Here is a 13,361-nt window from a genome sequence, read left to right as displayed (position 1 = left end):
CCTCCTGCAAGTTCTTGTTTGAGGAGATTACAGGGATTTAGTATAACTGACCAATGAGGGGCTTCTGACTGGTTATGAAGGGAGAACAGGGTGAGGAATATGGCAAGGGCACATTGTCCTCGTACTCTCCAGCTGTCAAGGCAGTGAGATGCCCAGGCATAAAGGCTATTGTCGGAGCCTCCACATATGAAAATTTAACCAGGGGATGTACATAAGCCTCCTGCATAGGTGACAGTATCTATGGACTCATTCACTGGCTTAAAGGCATCACCACTATTTAACCATACTCAGACATTCTGTTGTTACATAAGGAGAGATTGCCTAAACATATGGGTATATCAACAATTATACAAATGATCTGATTTACATTGGCCATCCTACAGAATTTATCATAATTAATCCTACAGAATTTATCATAAGATTCATAAGATCTTGTCTTTCTCGCCCAAGCTTGGGTTAAATTAAAGCAAGGAATGAAATCAGGCAGGTTTAGTACCCTAACTTTATAAAATGGACCTGCAGAACAATTTAAACATACAGTGGCATCTGGAATTCCGGTGAAATCACTTATAGGATGAACTAAGGAGTTATTATTGCCCTGAACAGCCTGAGGTTTCTGATGCAGTAATCAGACAGGGATTGGAAAATATGGACAAGGGCATTATCCTTCCTTAGAAGGGAGAGAAGAAACAAAGTGAGAGATAGCAGTAAAAGAAAAGTATACAGGCCTGTTCCAGGCATCTTGGGAAAGCTGTCTGCCTCAGATGTCAGCTGCTTCTCTTCCTGGTCAATTTGATTTGAGGTTTCCAGTGTTTGTTCAGGACTAAATGTTAGGTAGAGCCTGGTTTAACTGTGAGATGTGTACCCAAAGCTCAAGGCCCTGAAGTTTGGCTGCCCTCTGGGTACTGAGGAGGACCTAGTACAGTCCTTCCAAGGAGATTTCATGGGTAGTAAAAGTGAGAAACATTAGTTTGGTGTATCATAGCCAGACGTTTAAGGAAACTGGAAGAATTTAGGATCCAGTCCAGCTAACAGGTATATAACAAAATCTTAAAGACAATTAATAAGACTATAATTTAATATCTATAAAGGTGCAAACATAATTTCTCCCTCCACAATTAACCCCCTCTTTTTTTGAGGAAGATTAGCCCTGAGTTAACATCTGCCGCCAATCCTCCTCTTTTTTTTTGCTGAGGAAGACTGGCCCTGAGCTAACATCCATGCCCATCTTCCTCTACTTTGTATGTGGGACGCCTACCACAGCATGGCTTGTCAAGCGGTGCCATGTCCACACCCGGGATCCAAACAGGTGAACCCCGGGTTGCTGAAGCAGAACATGCACACTTAACTGCTGAGCCACCGGGCTGGCCCAACTCCCATTTTTATTAAAGATAATCATAGTAAAACTAACTAATTTATATTAAACTTGGGCTGACTACTTTTACAAATACAGCAAAAATAATGATTAACCACGTAAGATTTTTAAAGATTGCTTTGCTGTTCCTTATTGCCAAGAGTTCCTCAAACCTTTCTGGTCATTTCTGAGTCTATGTACGTCTTTCTAGGATATGACATTCTAGTCAAAGACTTGGTAATGTAGCCAGTATTTCCAATTGTGTCCTGTTATAAGAACAGATTCTCATTGAATTTATGCAAATACATATATTACCTTGGAAAGCACACTTAAGAACTTCTAAATTCTGGAGGGATCAGGTAGGGAGAAAAAGATAAATGCTTAACCTTGTAAAGATACATTTCTCTCAAAGGAGAGGAGAAAAGGGGTCCTTTAAATCTAGTTCAGTATGATGATCTTCAAGTTATCACACACCTGCATTCTAGAGTATTTGTCAAGATCTTTCCCATGAATTTCCTGGAAGATAAAATATATTTGCAAAAACACTAGAGTAAAACAATCCTGGGCGTGGACATGGCACTGCTCGTCAGGCCATGCTGAGGCAGTGTCCCACATCCCACACCTAAAGGGATCCACAACTAAAAAATACACAACTATGTACTGGGGGGCTTTGGGAGAAAAAGGAAAAAAAAATCTTAAAAAAAAAAAAGAGGAAAGAGCAAAATCCTTTGAGAAGTCCCAGGAGCCCTCTGGAAATTCCCAAAGCTACTTTCAGGTCAAAAAGACTTTATTTAGAATTTCATTTGGGAGAAGTATATAAAAAATATCAAAAAGTTTTGGACATTTAGCGAAGTAGAATCACAGAAAATTATAAACAATATTTAATTATCCATTTAACCAAAGTGACAGAAGTATTTCAAAGACAAATATAGAAGGTTACATAGCTGTGAAAAGCCTTAGTTCCTCTTAATAGAAAAGACTTAGCCTTTAACAGAAAGCACAGAAAATAATTTTGATAAAATATAGAATTTCTGTTTTCTAGGCATATTACTTAAAGGTAAAGAAGCTTTTACAATCTGTTGTTAAAAGCAGACCAATAGCCCAAGAAAACCTTGTCTTTTCAACAGAAAATAAGGACAAAATTTAATTTTGCATCAGCTTTTTTTTTTGATTGACACCTGAGCTAACATCTGTTGCCAATCTTCTTTTTTTTTCCCCTTCTTCTTCTCCCCAAAGCCCCCCAGTACATAGTTGTATATTCTAATTGTAGGTCCTTCTGGTTGTGCTCTGTGGGATGCCACATTAGCATACTTGATGAGCGGTGCCATGTCCGCGCCCAGGATACGAACCAGTGAAACCCTGGGCCATCAAAGCGGAGCACCTGAACTTAACCACTTGGCCATGGGGCCAGCCCCCTGCATCAGCTTATTTTATTGTTAAAACTCATTTTAATAAATTCATTTTAATTTTAGCCAGCTTGACCACACATTAAAATTCCTTTTCCAGGGCAGGCCTTTAGATATGAAGATGTTTCCCTTATTATCACACATATTACTTAGGATTCTTTTTTTTTTTTTTTTTTTGCTGAGGAAGAGTCACCTTGAGCTAACATCTGTTTCCAATCTTCCTCTATTTTGTATGAAGCTGCTGTCACAGCATGGCCACTGATAGACAGGTGGTATAGGTCCATGCCTGGGAACTGAACCTGGGTCACTGAAGCAGAGTGTGCCAAATTTGACCACTAGGCCACTGGGACAAGCCCTGATTAGAATTCCTAACTCTTAGAATCCTTAATTTCTGGGGAAAGACTAAGTAAGCAATTGTGAACTATATTAGCATTTTGTGGCTTGGAGAACTTATAACTATCTTTTATATATTTCTAGAAATGTGCCTTATAGAAAATTTCTCAGTGTTGCATAAAACATGTTCACCAATAAATTCAAATATCTTTAGTTTCTCTGGAATAGGAAGCCAAAAGTAGATAAGCCTGTGTTCAGTAATTAATGTTCATCTTATTTAAAAGTTATCTAGCTATTCAATGATCAATTATTTAGTTTAACCTAGTATAAGCTTTGATCTTATTTATATTTATTTATGTTACTTGCTTTTAACAATCATGCTTGGATTTGACATTAAACAACCAACCATCATCATGTTAAGTTACTTTCTTGCTGACAAATTTTCTAACAGAGATAACGTGAGCTTAGTAAACTCAGGCAGATTGAAAGTTGTATGTCTGCATTATATTCAGCATTGATAACTCTAAAGACATGACTGTTTCAATTAAAACAACAATCTTAAGCTAAATGTTATTTACTAAAGATTAATCCTAGAGCATGTAAACTTGAAAACAATTGGGTTAATTTCCATTATATTTCTGAGGTTTAGGAATACTTAATTTATAAGTGCTTAATTGCAAGCTAATTAAATAGAGCTCTTTTACAAATCAATCTTAGCAATACAATCTGGAGGTAGAAAAATGTCACGTATGAAAATAGACAGACATAACATATAGACAGACACAGAGACCTTACAGCTTTTGTTTCAAAAACTTCAGCCATTTCTCAGGTACAAAATTCAAGTGAATAGTTGGATCCAAATTGTGTCTCTGGTGGATGGACTAAGTTGTTTACTTGCTCAGGTGGCCAAAGTTTCAGCAATAGAGGTGATGCAGAAGGGAAGGAAGAAGACGGCACCAGAGGTGGAGTCTGAGCATAAGACAAAAACAAAAACAAAAAACAGGGGAGAGGAAAGAGAGGCCTCAGAAGCCCTTTTGTTTCCTTGAATTTTTTAGTTTTTTGGCTACTTTAGATATGGGACTCGTACTTTAGATACAAGGCAATTTTAGAGTATTGCGCACTTTTGGAAGCCTCCAGGTACCAAATAAAATAAACATACCATTCATTTTGCTTAATTTTAGAGCTACAGTCTTCCAATTTGGTTTTTAAAAAAACAAGTTTGGGGAGATCTAAAGTTCCCCATAATAGCCATTGTAACTTCAAACCACTCTTGGTCAGTTTGGCCGACTTAGTTAAATGCCCAAGTAGGGGCCCAAAGTTCTCAGATATAAACCCAGCCAGGGTCCCTGAAGAAGGGTTTCCCTCAGAACATTTAGATCACTGGGATCCCATTTATGAGATTTCCTCTGAAAACCAAGAAAGTTACTAGAGTCCTAGCCCTGATCCCTGAAGGAATCTAAAAACAAAAGAAAGTTGCTGGAATCTGAAAGTCAAAGAAAACACCTGCGTTTTAGGCAAGCCCAAGCCCCAAAAGGAACTGTGCCACCTTCAGAAAACTACTGAGTACTCACCAGGGATGAACTCTGTCCTTGAACCCAAGGACAGAGCCTTGAACTGGGAGGACAAAGTCCATCCCCTGAGAGAACAAAGCCTCTCTTGGTCCTGAGTAAGTCAGAGAGCTCAGAATGCAAAGGAAGCGGGGGTCAAAATCTGTGAGGAGACTCGCCAAACCAAAAGTAGGTGGCCACTCACAGAAGCGATGAGCACAAGGAGCTCAGTGCAGGTAACTTGCTAGATTCTGGGGGTCATTTTATCTTGGCAGTCGCCTCCTTCAGATCCCACTTCTGACTCCATATATGTGAACCTTAAAAATGAAACAGCCAATTATTTTACCAGCAAAATGGGGTGATTCAGGAATAGCCAAAGAATTGCAATTCAAGATATGCGTGCTATGGCAGACGAGAGGCAAATCCAACAATCAAAGAAGAACATTATTTTATAGGGAATTGGGAGGGGTTGTTTTGAACAAAAGTCCATTGGAGAAAAGCAAGAGTTCAGGGTAGTGATGGCTTCTCATTGGCTCGGTTGCAGAGGTAGTCTATTTGGGATGCAATGTACATTTTCTTCCTGTAATTGATGATTCTTTCCTGTTGACTTCTTTCTGTCGGGGTCTGTAACTGACTCTCTTTCCTATAATCGACCTCAAGTGGTACTGCAGGAGAGCTCTCCCTTTTGGCCTCCTGACTCCATTTTAAATGAGGTTTCCCTCTGTTAATTTTCACACGTGTCAGAATTTCCTTCTTTTTTAGGTGTCTATCTGAATTTTTGTTTCTTTCATTTTGTTTCAAATTAAAACAACAACAGTACAAATCAGTCCTGATGTTGCAAACAAAAATGCCACTTGGGGGTGACCTAAAGACAGGGTGCTGCCAGAGAGGGCCATCTAGTGTGGTGTGTCCACACTGCCCCTGCCCCCCCCTTCTCTCCAGGGGCTGCCTTTGCTGTGATGATCATTTGGACAAGGAGCTCCAAGCTCTCTCTGTTGGCTGTGGCTGAGAAGTAGCAGGGCATTATTTAGTTTTCTTTGCCAAAAGAGAATCTAAATTGTGCTGAATCAGAGTAACTATAAACATTGTTTGCTTCTAGATATTTCACTTTATTCGGCAGGCTCTGAGATAATCAGCCTGTGTTCTGGAGCTGTGTTTCTGAGAAATAGATCCAAGTGAGTCAGCAGGGTCCATAAACATAATATCTTAGGACTTTCCAATCTAGGACAAGCAATTCATATAAATCTTGGAAGCTATTGTATTACACAAATCTTTATAAAAATTGTGCATTAACTGGTGTAAGGAAATTTTTACATCGGGAAATGCCAATATATAAAATATTTAATGCTTTATTCTTGCACTTTATTTTAATATTCTAATATATATACTTCTTTACATATAATATTTTCTAAGTACAGTAATTTTATCACCTCTTCCTATTATAAATTTATCAAACTGAAGTCAAATCAATAACTGCTGGTGCATCTAGAAAACAACACCAACAAGAAAACACTGCTTTCTTACCTTGTATTACCAGAAAGAATGTATTCCTATTCTATATTTATAAGTTTATAAAATATAAATATAATATAAAATATAAAAATATAAATAAAATATATTTATATTACTATAAAGAAGGTAAATATATAGGCATAGAGGTAAAATTACATGGTATTTACTGATCTTGAACAAATTTAAAAGATTACTCCCATAAGTATAAATTGTGACAAATAAAAGCTGCCTTGATGGTTTTATCAGCATCTGCTATAGGAGGAAAATTCAAGACAAGACAAATATTGTTATTTAAAAATGAATAAAAGATAATATTTCAAATGCATGTGGAATATGAACTTGAATGGTTCTATATATCATTTAAAAATGTTTTAAGACATAAACCACCCCTGGACATAAAACTTTAAATATAATTAAGATCTCAGTTTTAAAATCTCAACAGCAAGTTTGAGAATATCAGAAGTATTGTGAAGATATGCTATATAACCATGTCCTTTTTTTTCCAGGTAGCAAGACAGCCTTCTGAAAAAATAACTCACGCATCACATCTGCCAACATCCTGCACAAGGTGACAAGCTCAGAAGATTTCAGTGACTTGCTCATGGTCACAGAGCCACGAAACCAACCCTTTCCCAGAAACCAATAGCCTCTAATAAGAAAGTCTTCAAGGAGAAGAGAAAATATATAACAAAGCAGAAATATGTTGGAATAAGAAAGATCTAGTTGCTTTGTTCAGAATTTTCATACTGTGGGGATGTATTAGGATTAAGGAGAGAGGTAATCGTTACAGAATTAAGTACTGATACCAAAAAGAAAAGAGACCCTCAGAGGTGGCACCGCAGTAGCCCAGAAGCAGGCAGTGTAGACAGACGCGGTTTCCTAGCCCTGAAGAATACCACAGCAGGCCAGGAGGAAGATGGCCTGGGAAAGGTTATCTTATTCCAGCCTTACTCGAAACCCTCCATTGGTCCTTGTACAGTACTGGTGGGAATGTAAACGGTGCAGCCACTGGGAAAAAGAGTTTAACGGTTCCTCAAAAAGTTAAACATAGAATTACCATATTAGCCAGAAATTTCACCCTAGGTATAGACCCCAAAGAACTGAAAACAGGGACTCAAGCAGATAGTTGTATGCCAATGTTCACTGAAGGCTTCTTCACAATAGCCAGGAGAGGGAAGCAACACAAGGGCCCATGGAAGGATGACTGGATAAATGAAATGTGGTCTATACGTACAGTGGAATATTATTCAGCCTTGAAAAGGAATTAAATTCTGATACGTGCTACAACATGGGTGAACCGTGAAAACATTATGCTAAATAAAATAGGCGAGATACATAAGGACAAATGTATGATTCTACTTGTTTGATGTATCTAGAATAGTCAAAGTTACAGTGACAGAAAGTGGAATGGGGGTTGCTAGGGGCGGGGGAGGGGAATGGGGAGGTGTGCTTAATGGGGCAGAGTTTCCATTGGGGGTGATGAAAAAGTTCTGGAGATGGACAGTGGTGACGGCTGAACAACAATGTGAAAGTATTTAATACCACTGAACTGTCCATTTAAAAATGGTTAAAATGTTTAATGTTATGTCATGTATATATTACCAAAATAAAAGCAAACAGTAACATGATATATTTAGCACCAAAAAAAAAAAATGGAATGAATTTTTGAGACATTCTACATGGATGAATCTTTAAAACATTTCCAGGTGAAATAAGCCAGGTACAAAAGGACAAATACTGTATGATTCCACTTATATGAAATATCTTTAATAGGCAAATTCATAGAGGCACAAAATAGATTAGAGGTTACCAAGGGCTGGGAGCAAGAGAGAATGAGTTATTGCTTAATGAGTACAGAGTTTCTGTTTAGGGTGGTGGAAAAGTTTTGGAAATGGATAGTGGTGATGGTCGTACAACACTGTAATTAATGCCACTGAGTTGTACGCTTTAAAGTGGTGAAAAGGGCAAATTTTATGTTATATTTTCTCCCACAAAGCAAACAGACCCTTCAGTGGCTCCACATCTTTGCAGAACTAAAAATCCACACCCCTATGGCTGGCAGGCCGGCCCCTTCATTCTGCCTTTCCAGACTTCTTTTCCACTAGTCCTTATTGTACAGCTTCTAGGCTGCTCCTAGCCTAATCCTACTGGCCCAGTGCCACTGGCCTTCTCCAATTCCCCATCTGAGAGTGTCACTCCCTCCTGTGAGTAACCAGCCACTCCTGCACCACCCTGCCCTGCCCCCTCCCAGGCCTCAAGTCTGAGTCATCTGGGCTCGCACAGAACTGTCTGCTCAGTAATTGTATGGACCGAGTGGAAGGAGGGCAAGCAGAGGCAGGGGCTGGCCAAGGTCATGCCTTAGGAAACAGTGTGCTCAAGCAGAAAGGTCAGTGGACTTGGCGTCAGAAGACAGAGGTTCTAGTCCACCTCTGCCACCAGCTAAGTTGCTGAGCGTGGACAAGCCCAAGCCCCTCTCTGGACCTGCTTCCTCTTCTGTAAAATGAGAGGGCTGCACTGGGATGTCTAAGAGTGCTTTCAGTTCCAGGGTTTGGGGACTAAACGTGGGTACAGAGCACAGCAGGATAGAGATAACCTTCAAGGGAGGAAGTTTTCCTAAAATTTCAGTTGATGATTTTCTTCTCATTGGGGCACCTGGGGCAGTCTTTAAAGATTTCTGGAGAGATAAATGAAAAAAATTTAACACACCAAAGTTAAGAGTTCTGAGGCTGACTTATCCAATAATTTTAGCGTTTGTTATGGTATTAGGATTTTCACAAAGAAAATTATCCAAGGGAAATAATAATTATTCTCTCCACTTTTAGCCCACAAATGTTAAGCCTAAGATGTTGAGTAGAATCTGGATATTAATAATGCATAGTTAAACATAGAAGCAACTAAAAGGAGGCAGTAACACAGATGTAGTGGAGGAATATTATACAGCGATGACGAGAAACTAAGCACAACGCCCTGCTCCCAAGCGGATGTCTTGAAATCATATACGCTACAGGACTCCCCTTCTGAAAGTTTCAGAAATGAATGGAACTCACCGATGGTGCTCTTCCTGATTCACCAAATTCGGGCCTGAATTAACACTTTGGTATTTAAAATAAAATATGTAACAACTGGAAAAATATTTAAGATGTTATTTTATTTAACTCATCAACTTCACTTCTGGGAATTTATCCTAATGAAATATTCAATGATGTGCACAACCGTGCTGTTGTAAAGATGGTCACTGAAGGATTGTTGATATGGACCGAATGTTTGTGTCCCCTCAAAATTCATATGTTGAAACTAATCCCCACTGGGATGGTATTTGGAAGGGGAGCCTTTCGGAGTTAATTAGCTCATGAGGGTGGAGCTCTCATAAAAGGGGATTCATGTCCTCATAAGAAGAGGCCAGGTCTAGCTTGCTCCTTTTCTGCCATGTGAGGACACGCTGAGAAGACCACCACCTGCAAACCAGGAAGCAGGCAATCACCAGACACCGGATCTGCTCGCACCTTGACCTTGGACTTCCAGCCTCTAGAACTGTGAGAAATAAAGGTTTGTTGTGCAAGCCACTCAGTCTGTAATAATTTGTTATAGCAGCCCAAATGGACTAAGACAATTGTTTATAATACTGAAAAAGAAGACACAATCTAAATGTCTAAAGATAAGGAATTAGTTTTATATATAATACATATGTATTGATATTAAAGCATATGTATAAATAAATGTATGCCAGTATATACATATGCCACTATATCAGTATTTCAATACATAGGCCAGATGTATATCATATGTATAAATAATATATAATATAAATAACATGTAAATATATTTATATCATATAAATATACATTTAACATATGTCAGTGTATCAGTACAAAGGAATGCTACACAGCCATTTAAAATTCTGGAGAATATTTAACCACTTCATAGTAGTAACTAACATTTACTGGACCCTAACGAAGCACTCCGTCTGTGTTATCTTATCTCACCCTGACAACATAACTCCCTGTGATGAAATGCTCGTTTTTTCATTTGTCTAGATGAGAACACTGAAGCAGAGGGCGTTAAGTAACTTGCTCAAGACCATCTAGTTAATAAATGCCAAACTCAGAAATATATCTATTATTACGTTTAAGAGAAAAATAAGGTATGCAATAGTATGGATAATATTATCTCATTTTTATTGTTTTTGTTTTAACTTTTTCAAAATACATCTGCACAGATATATAAAACATAACACATATATATACATACTCAGCACAGGCATAACCTCAACAAAATGTTAGCAGTGGTGGGATTCTGAGAAATTGTAATTTTCTTCCTTTTTGTTTGTGTGTATAGAATGGGTGGGTATATGAACTATGACTCTAAGTCCCAGGTCTGGGCACTGTATCTTATCAATTACCAACACACGCCCTATCCCAGGAAGGGTCAACATATCATATTAATATCAACATATTGGCCTGGCCTATTTGCATATTCACAAGACCTACAGCAGAGCCCGATGTGCACCAGTCGTACCTGGGACCAACATGCGAGGGTTTGCTCATTTGCATGTAGCCCAGTAGATCAGGCGATGGGAGGCAGTACCCCTGGAAATCAATCTTAGAAAGCCACTCCCCACTCCAGAGTTCTAGAGCCTTAAGCTTGCAGAGCTGGATGGCATTTGTGCCCATGGTGGCAGGGTCCTATGCTGCCCTCCTGTTCTCTAATTCTTGAAGGTGGAGGGAGTCTCAGGCTGTAGGCTCTGGCCCTCCCTCTGATGGGGGAGCCCTTACCCCTGATTCCAGTCCAAACTGAGCACCTAGGCAGCTGCGGGGAGGGCGTGTCCCTAACATGACACCCCCCTAGAACTTAAGGCACAGTGTAGGGCCTCTGTCCCTCCCCCACAGAAATTTGCCTGGGTGTGCTGTTGTTTTAATAGGAAGCTTGGATAGATTAGGTATTTTTATATTGGACAATCTTACGTTGAACAATTTTATAATAAATATAAGTAATTTGAAAATGTTGCCTAAGTTTCCACATCATTCTATCAAAGCCAGTGGAGTGACTATAATTCAATTCACTAGACAGTTTTGACAATGTCTGTGTTACAAAGGTTCTTTAATGAATGGGTAAAATTTTTGCAATGAGTGTTTTTTAATAAAAAATAATTTTAACAAAATTTTGAAAATATTTTAAAAATATTTTGGAAGCAATCGTTTATTTAACAGATACTTGGGAGCTGACCACATGCCAGATTACAAAGAGGAAGAGAAAAGATTTACGTCTTGAGTTTACAGTGCTTACAGCATTTGGAAAATCCATTTTCCTCTACTCTCCCCTATAAGGATCACCCCCTACTCTCCCCAAAGGAAGATTTTCTGTGTCTGTGCCTTTGGGATCTGGGCCCCCTGCCCATCCCCTAAGCCACTCTTATGAAGTCTTGTGGCTGCCCCAGGCCCACGTGAGCGCTCCTTTCTCTGGGCTCACCGGTAATATTCTCATAACAATAATAGCTACAATTATATTCATTGAGTGCTCATATGTACCAAGCATTTTATATTCCTTAGCTCTTACTCCTCCCAACAACGTGATGAGATACATACTCTCACTTTAAAGCTGAAAATATCTGAGACATAAAGAGGTCAGGTAACTCACACGTGGTCACTCATCAGGATTTGAGTCCAGATGGACCAGCCCCAGAGACGGCGTAGCTCTGAAGCACTCACCTTGCTTTGCCATATCCCGCCCGATACACATGTACACCCCGCCCTGCCTGGCCTGTAAAGTTCTTAAGGGAGAAATCACTCCAGGTATTCCTGAATAGCAGCAGTCACTACAGTGGCCAAGACTTATTGCTTCAAAATCCAGTTTTTCTCTAGAATCTAGACTCATCCTTTTCCTTTGTCCCAGCTGCCTCTGCTGGGCCCTCATTCTGTCAGCCTGCACACAAGCACCACGTACCCAAGTCTATTCACATTTAAGCCCCTCCAATCAGCTCCACACTGGCCATGGGAGTGAGTCCCGCCTCTTGCATGGCAACCAGGGCTCTGGCGACCTGGCCCCAGCCAAGCTTACCAACAACATCACGCACCCCATACTACCCCTCCACTGGTCTCACCACGCTGGTGGCCTCACCATGCTCACCCTACAAAGGCGCTTCCTGCCCTTCTCCTGAGAGATCCAAAGTGAGCAGCGGAGCTGGGTTTAGTCAGGGAGACTGACATAAATGATGGATTAAAACACAGTGTGGTGAATGGTAAGACCATCCCAAGAGTGGGGGAAGATGGCTTGGAGGAGGAGACCCTTCATCTGCATCTTGAAGAGTGAGAAGGCATTCACCTGACTAAGAACCGCAGTGGAAAAGGACGTAAAAGGGCTTGTGTAAACTGTGCTATGCTCTGTGCTCTACAAGTTTTCCTTTACTCACAGGCACAGTGTGGAGACCAGGCATTCAAGGCAGAGTCAGAGTGGGATTCAATCTCGGCCCTACCGGCTCAGCTCTGGGTTTGTTTCCTCAGCGTAAAGAGGAGATGGGAGGGGAGAGATATGCGAAAGCATAGAGCAGGTAACATCCAATGTCAGCTTCTTTTCCACTACGAACCAGATGGCAGTGGGTTCTAGGCATATTTGGGGTTGATTTGTCATCCCTTGAACCTCTAGGTCTATTACTGGCCCTGTTTTACACTCAACTATGAAATCATTAATGATGCTGTGCTAGTATTTCTTTTTTTTTTTTTTGATTTTATTTTGAGGAAGACTAGCCCTGAGCTAACATCTGCTGCCAATCCTCCTCTTTTTGCTGAGGAAGACTGGCCCTGAGCTAACATCCACACCCATCTTCCTTTACTTTATGTGTGGGACGCCTATCACAGCATGGCTTGCCAAGTGGTGCCACATCCGCACCCGGGATCTGAACCGGCAAACCCCGGGCTGCCGAAGTGGAATGTGCACACTTAACCGCTGCGCCACCCGGCCAGCCCCTGTGCTGGTATTTCTTTAGATTACTGAAATATTTTTTAAATTACATGATATCTTCAAAACCAAAGACATTACTCCTGGGAAATTACTGAAAGTAATTAATTGAATAAGGAGAAAAAGGCATGTGCACAAAGACGTTTCAATAAAAAATGAAAAATCAGGACAACTTAAGTATTCAAGAGAATAATTTTAAATAATTTATGGGCCATCTCTGGGTGGGATATTATGCAGCCGTTAACATTTATAATTTTG

The 13,361-nt window shown here is 39.9% G+C and overlaps 1 long non-coding RNA gene across 1 annotated transcript in view; it reads right to left on the bottom strand.

Moving 5' to 3' along the window:
- Window positions 1-3,888: 3,888 nt before the first annotated feature.
- Window positions 3,889-13,361, bottom strand: part of LOC123279625 (uncharacterized) — a 31,100-nt gene continuing 21,627 nt past the window's right edge. The window contains exons 2-3 of the long non-coding RNA XR_006517826.2: window positions 4,846-4,957; window positions 3,889-4,062 (exon numbers count right to left, since the gene is read on the bottom strand). This is a non-coding gene — a long non-coding RNA (uncharacterized lncRNA). The remainder of the gene's footprint in view (window positions 4,063-4,845; window positions 4,958-13,361) is intronic.

Source organism: Equus asinus, chromosome 21 (assembly GCF_041296235.1).
Source record: "Equus asinus isolate D_3611 breed Donkey chromosome 21, EquAss-T2T_v2, whole genome shotgun sequence".
NCBI lineage: Eukaryota > Metazoa > Chordata > Mammalia > Perissodactyla > Equidae > Equus > Equus asinus.
Note: the sequence above shows the minus strand (reverse complement) of the source record. Positions and strands in the feature narration are given on the sequence as shown.